Here is a 9416-nt window from a genome sequence, read left to right on the forward strand (position 1 = left end):
TTAGAGATAAAATTTTGCTTATTGCTAATAAATGTTAAAGCTTTATTTTGTACCTAAGTGTGTGCGTTGACCGGTATAATGTGTAACGGTAAACTATATACCGTTATCATACTTAGTATTTGGTTGCTGGCAATTTTTTTTGCAAAAGTTGCATGTTGCAGGTGTTCAGAGAAACAGCACACTTGGCTATTTTTGATCATTTCCCCTTTGAACATCGATTTTCATTTGAATAAATAATAAAAAAAAAATGGATAGAGGAATACATTGTACTCCAGAAAAACGGTGCGTTATATACGAACCCTTTGGAAACGGGAAAAACCCTTCTCAAATCGCAGAAATAGTGTGATATTCGCGGAAAATTATATAATATATGTATGTACATACTTATGTACACAGAATGCTATTAATTTAGTCAATACTGATTTAGAGGCAAAAATAAACAACTAAGGAAGGCTAAGTTAGAGTGTAACTGAACATTTCATACTCTTGCAACATGTAAGGATCAAATCGGTGGAAATTTCTTCAATTAATTAATTCTTTAGATATATATAATTTAAATATATATACTGTTTCTTAGAACAATACATACATATATAGTATGTGGTATATGAGGGTTTGGGTAATTTGTAGATTTTCGACTTTGATTTATAGTATGTCCAATATAATCCGTTCAATTAATTTTGTTAAGATATCTTACATATTGATCGATATATACGCTATAAAGCCTATAAGAAGTGTGAAAATCGTATACTAGGTATATGGGAGATAGGGGAGTATTGACTCGATTTTATATATTTTTGGCATTACTACATACACACATATGTATGTATATACATACTATTAACAGAAACGATGATCTCTGAGTTTCATTGAGATGCCTCACATACCATCAACAATGTATAAGGAGTAAAGTTAACCGGATGTTTCAAAAACCTGATATTAGTCTTATGGGTGCTAGTGCAAGTTTTCACCCTATTTTTTTCATTTTAGGCACAGAGATGCACCGTTAGAAGACAGACACGCTACTAAATTTAATTAAGATAACTATTTTTAAACTAAATTTTTAAACGAATCGTATATATTCATTTGCAACTGAGCGCTCTTGCAACCATGAAAAGAATTTGAAAAGAAATGGGTATCACCGAGCTGTTACAAACAAGAACACTAAGCGTGCCTGCAGAGCACGAGCGGCATGGTCCGTTAGTTTTTCCTCGTCGTCCCCTCGCCCCACGCTTGAGTGACAAAAGAGTTTGGTACCGGCTGCCTCTGGTACTGTTGCTTTTTTGGAGCCAGCCTAAGCTTCAGTTCCTTTGCTAGTGCAGCCTTTGTGCCTTGGCCAAGCTTCGCTCCTGCCAGTGCGCTGACAGTTCTCGAGCCCGTTACAAACGATGCTATCTTCGAGAAGCTGCTAGCTCCTTCCGACTTTTTCCGGTCTGGACTCCTTTAACCCTTTTAGTGCCGGGCTAAATAGAGGTGCCCATGCGAGAAAAACCAGCCGAATTTTACAGTTTTACAAGGATTCGGGAAAATGTTTATAAAAACCAAACAAGGAACAATATTTTCATGATTCAAAAAACCATATATTGTGGATAAAATACAGAGCAAAATAATGACACTAGTTTTTTTTGTATTCAATTAAAATTTTAGAAAAAACAAAAGTATAAATATTTACAAATAAAGTAAAAGTTGAGTTTCTTATTGACTCATACAGAACATATTTGCTTATACAAACAGTCATCTTTCCATCATAATTTTATATGGGCCAATTATTATACAGTATATACTTTGCATTTCCAATGCATTTTGTAACAAGATAAACAAAACTACATAACAAAAATAAAACATAACTGGACCATCGGTGTTTTTTTAGATTTCGGTACCTCCAAGAGATAGGAAAATGTTGTTGTCAAAGAAATAAAACTATTTATTTTAATTCTCTTGTAATGAAGTTAGATAATTTATAACGTAGTCTAAATTTATTTTGAGATATAATTGTCCCGCAATACAAATAGTAAAGCGCTACAAGGCGCAGGCCGATATATCGGCTCTGGCACTTCTCGCCAGTGCAACAAGAGCCGATATATCGGCCTCCGGCACTCAAAGGGTTAAATCTTGAATTTTGTTTTTCTTATTATTTTGACTCATATTCTGGGCCCAAGAGTATAGGGGAAAGTATGTGCGCTAGCGCATAGTCCCCGCTACGCAAGTAAGGGTAAGGGTATCTTATTACGGAGGCCGCCAGGTATCCATAAGCTTCGTTCAAAACTGGGCTTTTAAAGGACCTCAAGCCAAATTAATCCTCGGCACGGGTCGCATGACACCTTTTTGTATCTACAACCATAGTAAGACTCCCCATGTGGATGTTGAGCTGTTGAGGAACGAACGCCCTGATTGGAATTCTGACCGCTCACTACAACAGAAGCGATTGTTACCAGATCGTCCCTGTGTACCTGTGTGGTGATACTGTGGTATCTATTACCAGCCGGCACCCTCGGGGAAGGTTCAGCGGGGTACTTTCTCCGACCATATACATATATATATGTATATATATAATATTTAGAAGCTAATATAAAATAGTTACTAAAATTATTTAAAAATTATTGTAAGAAAGCAAATTTAGTCTATAATGTATGTGTGTACATATAAATGCTAATATTTAACCATTATGTATAAACATGTAATTTTCAAAAAAAAAAAAAATTTTATAAAAATTTGATCTAATAATAATGGCGACTGTTGCTTGGCAAATCGTAAAAATATGAAGGTTGCTCAACATTTTGCTTCGCTTTGTATCAGAAACTGTGAACGTACTCATATAATAACGTACATCGAACTTCTGTGTCAAATCAAATGTCTGACCCAAGGCGAAGCAAAAGTTCTATGCGAATTGGTCATACGAACGACAACAACCTTGACGTCATTGAACCAATATCGTCATACTTATAGTGGGACAAATTTGAAAAAAAAAAACTTAAGTAACATAAATAACTTTTTTGTATTTTTGGGTTTTTGTTCAAACAATTATCTGATATACATATCTCTATTAAAATATCTTATTTAAAAATACATTAGAGATCTAAAAAACCCACGATTAATTTTGTCATTGTATTCTAGGTAATTAGCTGCTTCCAAATGTTTTTGATATTAAATTGGTTTACCCATTCATATTTTTAAATATTGTTGAAGAGCGTTACTTGATTGAATAATCCCTAAATTACTAAAATATTCATTACGAATTCGCACTTATTTTTGTAAATGCCAGAAACTTAAATAAATACATCATTCACTTTAAGATCATTGAGCGATTCTTGAGTTTTGACTAACCTCCACGTCACAAAAGATAACCCAAAGGATGTTCAAATCCTCTATTTTGGGAAATCTCGAGAAATATTTATTTGAACCAGCTGTAATTTTTTAGATGTGTACATTTGTGTTTTATTTTAAAAAATTCTTGAAGTTTAATTGATTTTTATTACCGTGTTAATACAAACTTTTTTTTAACCTTAGTTTCATGATATTTTAACCCTCAGTTTCATGATAAGTATTAAATGTTCTGTTTTGTGCTGTATTAAAAAGTTTAAACTTTCCAATTTTTGGTGCCGAGTCAGCCTTTTGTTTTATTTTATTCTATTTTCTCACTTTGTTTATCTTATTTACTTCTTTATTCACAGCTGTGTTGCCTTTAGCTTTTTATTTGTTACAGTGCTTCTAAAACTGCTCGCTATATTGCTTTTTCAAATTGTCTTGGTTTTAAACTTTGATTAAAAAAAATTGTTCTTAATTGAATTTATTATTATTGATATTTTATTAACACACTAATTTATTATTTATCTATTAAATTTTGTTCTACCTACTCTTTTATTTGATCTTCATTCTTGTGGTTTATTATGTCTTGTAACTTCCCCAATTGTAACATTAAAGGCGAGTCAGATCGCTACGTTTCATGCTGGCTTTGTGATGGGCTTGCCCATATTAAATGTGCTGGACTGACTGGTAGAATCTTTGATTCTATTATCGACTGTAAGGGATTACGTTGGTCCTGTTTAAATTGTAGATCTATTGAAATCGATCTATTTAAAGTTTATAGGGAGACACGCAATGGCTTTAACGAAATTGGTCGTGATCTTGTAACCCTCACTGAAAAATTTAGGCACTATGAAAAATTGTTCAAATCTTTTAAGTGCCTGAATGATTCTCACGAATCCTCTAAACCTGCTCCTAAGCGTAAACGTCCGTCCGATGAAGTAACACTTAGTTCTTCTGTTCAGAAAAGAACGTCTCCTCCCAATAACCTAATAAATCTCTCTTCTCCTTGCCCTCAAGGTGATAAGCCGTCAACTTCCAAAGAGCGCAGTTCCCCAAAAGCTCTATCTAATAGTAATAAGTGTCTCACAATTGCAGAGGCTCCCCCTATTAACTTAGTAGCATCAGTTAATAATTTGATAGTTATTCCACCTAAAAAGTCTATATTTATTTCGAGACTTGCCAAAGACTCCTTGGTGGAGGACATTAAATCTTACATTTCGTCACGTTTAAAAATCGATGATATCAATATACGTAAATTTAACTTCAATTATGATAGAAGTATATCATCGTTTAAAATAGACGTATCTCTTGAAACATTCAAAAAGATCTTAGATAGTTCATTCTGGCCACCTGGGACTTTTGTACGCGAATTTAAACCTAAACTTAGAAGTCAAACTGAGGAAAACATTGTTAAATTACCAAAAGCAACCACCGATATAAAAAACTGATTGGTAGAAATTCGCTAAGCATTTATTATCAAAATGTTAGAGGTCTTAATACAAAATTAACTGACTTGTATTTGAACAGTTCCAATTTTAATTTCCATATAATTGGATTTACAGAAACTTGGTTAAAACCTCACATTTTTGATAATGAGATTTTAAACAGCGAATTTCAAATTTTTAGATGTGATCGACTGAACAGAATCGGTGGAGGTGTTCTATTTGCCGTGCATTCCTCTATCCCATCTGAAAATATTCTTGTTCCAGGGACCGACTCATTTGAATTTAAATGTATTAGAGTATACGTTAATAGTTGCTTTATTTATTTAACCCTATCTTATATACCACCCCATTCGGACTTATCTGTATACATGCAGCATGCTTCTTTAATAAATAGCGTAGTAATTGTATTAGGTGATTTCAATTTACCGTGTGCTTCGTGGAAACCTTTCGATGACTATATCGTACCGATTTGCAATCGGTCATGTTTTAATGAGTTTTTCGAAAAAATGTCCGAGTTGGGTCTGAACCAAATTAATTTGATTCCGAATAAATTTGGTAGATGCTTAGATTTAGTATACGTTGATACCTCTGCAGGATTTCCAAATTTCCGTCCGCAATGAAATACAAATCTATCATTTCAAGTGACAATGATATTATATCCAATATGTTTGCAGAATTTTTCAAGTCAAACTACTGTAATAATTCTTGCAAAACTTTTTCTTATCAGCAAGTACTGTGTTCGAATACTTTAATTAACGCTCCAGTTATTTCTGAAGAAGACGTCCTTTTTAATTTAAATAAGTTAAAACCATCATTTAGTTATGGCCCAGACAATATACCCTCATGCTTCCTAAAAAATAGTGCCAAATATAATATATTTACTTGCCTTTGACAAGGATATTTAATTTCTCTCTTAAACACGGTATATTTCCTTCAATATGGAAACAGTCATTTATAATCCCTTTGCATAAAAGTGGATTTAGATCCAACATTGAAAACTATAGAGGTATCGCAAAACTATCAGTTATACCTAAACTTTTTGAAGCTATCATCACTGACCATATAACCTTTTCGATTTCTCCGTTAATTTCCTCTTCTTAGCATGGATTTCGTAAAGGGAACTCGACTATAACAAACTTACTTGAATTTGTAAACCATGTATCATTGGGTTTTAGGGAACATAAGCATACGGATGTTATATACACAGACTTTAGCAAAGCTTTCGATAAAGTAAATATCTGGATTCTCATACATAAACTTGATCTGCTGGGCTTTCAGCCAAGATTCCTTCAATGGGTATCTTCCTATCTTTATAATAGAACACAACGAGTGATATTTGAGGATACACCTTCAGATACAATTAATGTTTCTTCTGGTGTTCCGCAAGGTAGTCATCTTGGCCCGATTCTGTTCTTGTTGTTTATTAACGATATCTCTTCAGTAATAGAATTCTCAAAAATTTTATTATACGCTGACGATGTAAAGCTTTTTAAATCATACACTTCAACTGAGGAAAGGTGTCTGTTGCAAACAGACTTAAACAATTTGGCTGCATGGTGTGATAGAAATGATTTGCCATTGGATCTCAATAAATGTAAGATGATGTGCTTTTCCCGTAGATCTGTGCACCCCTCTTCTTATGTAATAAAACACCATATTCTAGAGCAAGTTTTAAACTATGTTGATTTGGGAGTTAATATGGACCCTAAGCTTAATTTCAGTCTTCATATTGATACCATGGTCTTGAAAGCAAAAGCTGTCCTCAGTTTTGTTAAACGTTGGTCTAAAGAATTTAGAGATCCGGAATATGGCTCTGTGGTATGGAACCCTAGCTACCAAATCCATTCTGACAAGTTAGAGTCGGTTCAAAAACAATTTTTACTTTTCGCCTTAACGCATTTCCGATGGGATGCTAGGGTAAGTCTACTTCCATACACTAGTCGTTTAAAACTTATTAATCTACCTACACTTTCTAGTCGTAAGGAAATGCTTGGCATAACATTCTTAGTGAAACTTTTGAATGGAACTGTTTGCAGTTCTTTTCTCCTGTCTGAAATTAAATCTAATATCCCGGTTCGCCTTTCGAGGCAGTTTAGACCTTTACTGCTAAAATCCTGTAGATCAAATTTTGAACTAAACGAGCAATTCCGCCGTATATGTCATGATTTTAATTCTCATTCCAGCACATTTGACTTATCTGACTCACTTTTCAAAATTAAAAAGACTTTATTGTTTTCTCTTAATAAATGAAAATGTAACAATTTATTATATTGTAACTTTAGATCTTAGCTGTTGAAATTTTTGTTTCTGTAGCTGAGCAGTTTTAGATCTCAACACTTAAAAAACTCTCTTGCCTTTTCTGGCTCGGCTAATTCCGCACGTATGCGGATTGCGCCCCTCGCGTCGGTTGGGCGGGAGGAGGGTAATCGTTGGGTTATTATTATTATTATTATTATTAAGAAACATATGTATAGACATATAAAGATGAAGTAAAATAAATAATTAAGCAAATTTTGTAAACATATTTTTTCATACTAATACTTTATATCACTTACATGAATTTTACCCACAATTTTGTGCACAACTCCTCGTCGGTTTGAATTTTTTAACGTGATTTTTATAAAATTTTTACTCCTAACACTTTTAAATACAATTTATATTAATTTAATAAAATTTGTAAAAATCGATTTCGATATACGTTTTTTTTTTCAAACAAGGCAGGCCTGCTGCGAATTGTCTAGTTTTTTTTAACGGATTTGACTTATTTAAATATGTCATTCGTTAGTTTTGGCATCAGACATTGAGTTGCTATATACATAAATACTATTTTTATTAAATTAAAATTTTATTTGAAATTTAATTATTCTTGAAGTCGTAAAAAGTTTTTTAAATGCAAACCCATTTCTTAACATATTTTTATACAATATATATTATATATATATATCTTCTGTGCATGTGTATGCCAGCCTAGACGGCTGGACCCATTTTGATGAAATTTTTTGTATGAGTTCAAAGGGTGTCAAGGATGGTTTAGATTCACAATTCGATCAACTAGATAATGTTTTAACAATGAATGTATTTATAGTTTAAATTGTTGTTGATGTTAGATAGTTTTACATAGAATTCCGGCAGACTGCGCTGCAGTTGTGTCAGATATTCGAAAGTTTATTTGAGTTCGAGTTGCGAATGGTAGATGGCGGTGAGATAATATACTAAGATAGCATAAGGAGCATTCATAAATTATGTAAGGCGTTTAGTTGAGAGTTGGTGTTTAGTGAATCTTATAACTTCTTACCATGGGCAGGGAAGGTAGTGAACTTTGTATTACGTAAGATATTAAATTTAAAAATTCATCACTATCGCGGTAAGAGTTGGCGTTATAGAATAGTGCCATCTGTACTTCATCTCTTTAACTTGATATTGAAACAGACACAAATCTATTATTCTATTGTTATTTTCGTTGTCATCTTATACGTAGAGTGTGGTAATAGATGCTTTTTTATACCCTGAACAGGGTATATTAAGTTTGCCACGAAGTTTGTAACACCCAGAAGGAAACGTCGGAGACCCTATAAAATATATAAATAAATGATCAGCATGATGAAGTTGATTTAGCTATGTCCGTCTGTCTGTCTGTCCGTCTGTCTGTATATATACAAAATAGTCCCTCAGTTTTTAAGCTATTGATCTGAAATTTTGCACCTGTCCTTTTCTCACAAAGAAGCTGCTCATTTGTCGGTACAACCGATTACGGACCACTATAGCATATAGCTGCCATACAAACTGAAAAATCGGAATCAAGTGTTTGTATGGAAAACTCTTTCACTTGACGAGGTATCTTCACGAAATTTGGCATGGATTATTATTTAAGGCAATAATCTAATCGCCGAAGAAATTGTATATATCGGATGACTATAGCATATAGCCGCCATACAAACTGAACAATCGGAATCTAGTGCTTGTATGGGAAACTCTTTCATTTGACGAGGTATCTTCACGAAATTTGACATGGATTATTATTTAAGGCAATAATCGAATCGCGGAAGAAATTGTATAGATCGGATGACTATGACATATAGCTGCCATATTAACTGAACGATCGGAGTAAAGTGCTTGCATGGAAAATTTTTTTATTTGACGAGATATCTTCACGAAATTAGACACGAGTTCTTGCTTAAGGCAACAAATTATTCCCCGCAGAAATTGGTCAGATCAGATCACTATATCATATAGCTGCCATACAAATTGAACGTTCGGAATCAAGTTCATGTATTTGTGAAGGGTATTATAGCTTCGGTGCATCCGAAGTTAACGTTTTTTCTTGTTTCTTCTTTTAGTTAACACAGCTTCTTTATTTCACTTCACTCATACAGTATATGCATACTTACACACACAATATATACTCACACGCTACTGATCGGTCGAATTTGGATAAGTGTACATGACGTTAGATATTAAAATAACTCTTGAATAATAATTTTTACAGCTTATTAAATAATGTTTGAAATTTTCGAATTAACGACGTGTGTACAGGACAACGTCTGTCGGCTCAACTAGTTTGATATAAATTCTTATCAATTGCCAACAAGAACATGACCATTTAACAGACTTTATAATTTATATTTTAAGCTGATTTAATAATAAAATAACACAAACATATTTAAG

General features: G+C 33.2%; 1 long non-coding RNA gene across 1 annotated transcript; it reads right to left on the reverse strand.

Annotated features, from left to right (window-relative positions):
• Nucleotides 1-7577: 7577 nt before the first annotated feature.
• LOC138855931 (uncharacterized) lies at nucleotides 7578-9416 on the reverse strand. The gene is made up of 2 exons (XR_011395062.1): nucleotides 9159-9416; nucleotides 7578-8320 (listed from the first exon to the last, which is right to left on the reverse strand). It is a non-coding gene; the product is annotated as an uncharacterized lncRNA (long non-coding RNA).

This window comes from Bactrocera oleae, chromosome 3 (genome assembly GCF_042242935.1).
Source record: "Bactrocera oleae isolate idBacOlea1 chromosome 3, idBacOlea1, whole genome shotgun sequence".
In the NCBI taxonomy this organism is placed as follows: domain Eukaryota; kingdom Metazoa; phylum Arthropoda; class Insecta; order Diptera; family Tephritidae; genus Bactrocera; species Bactrocera oleae.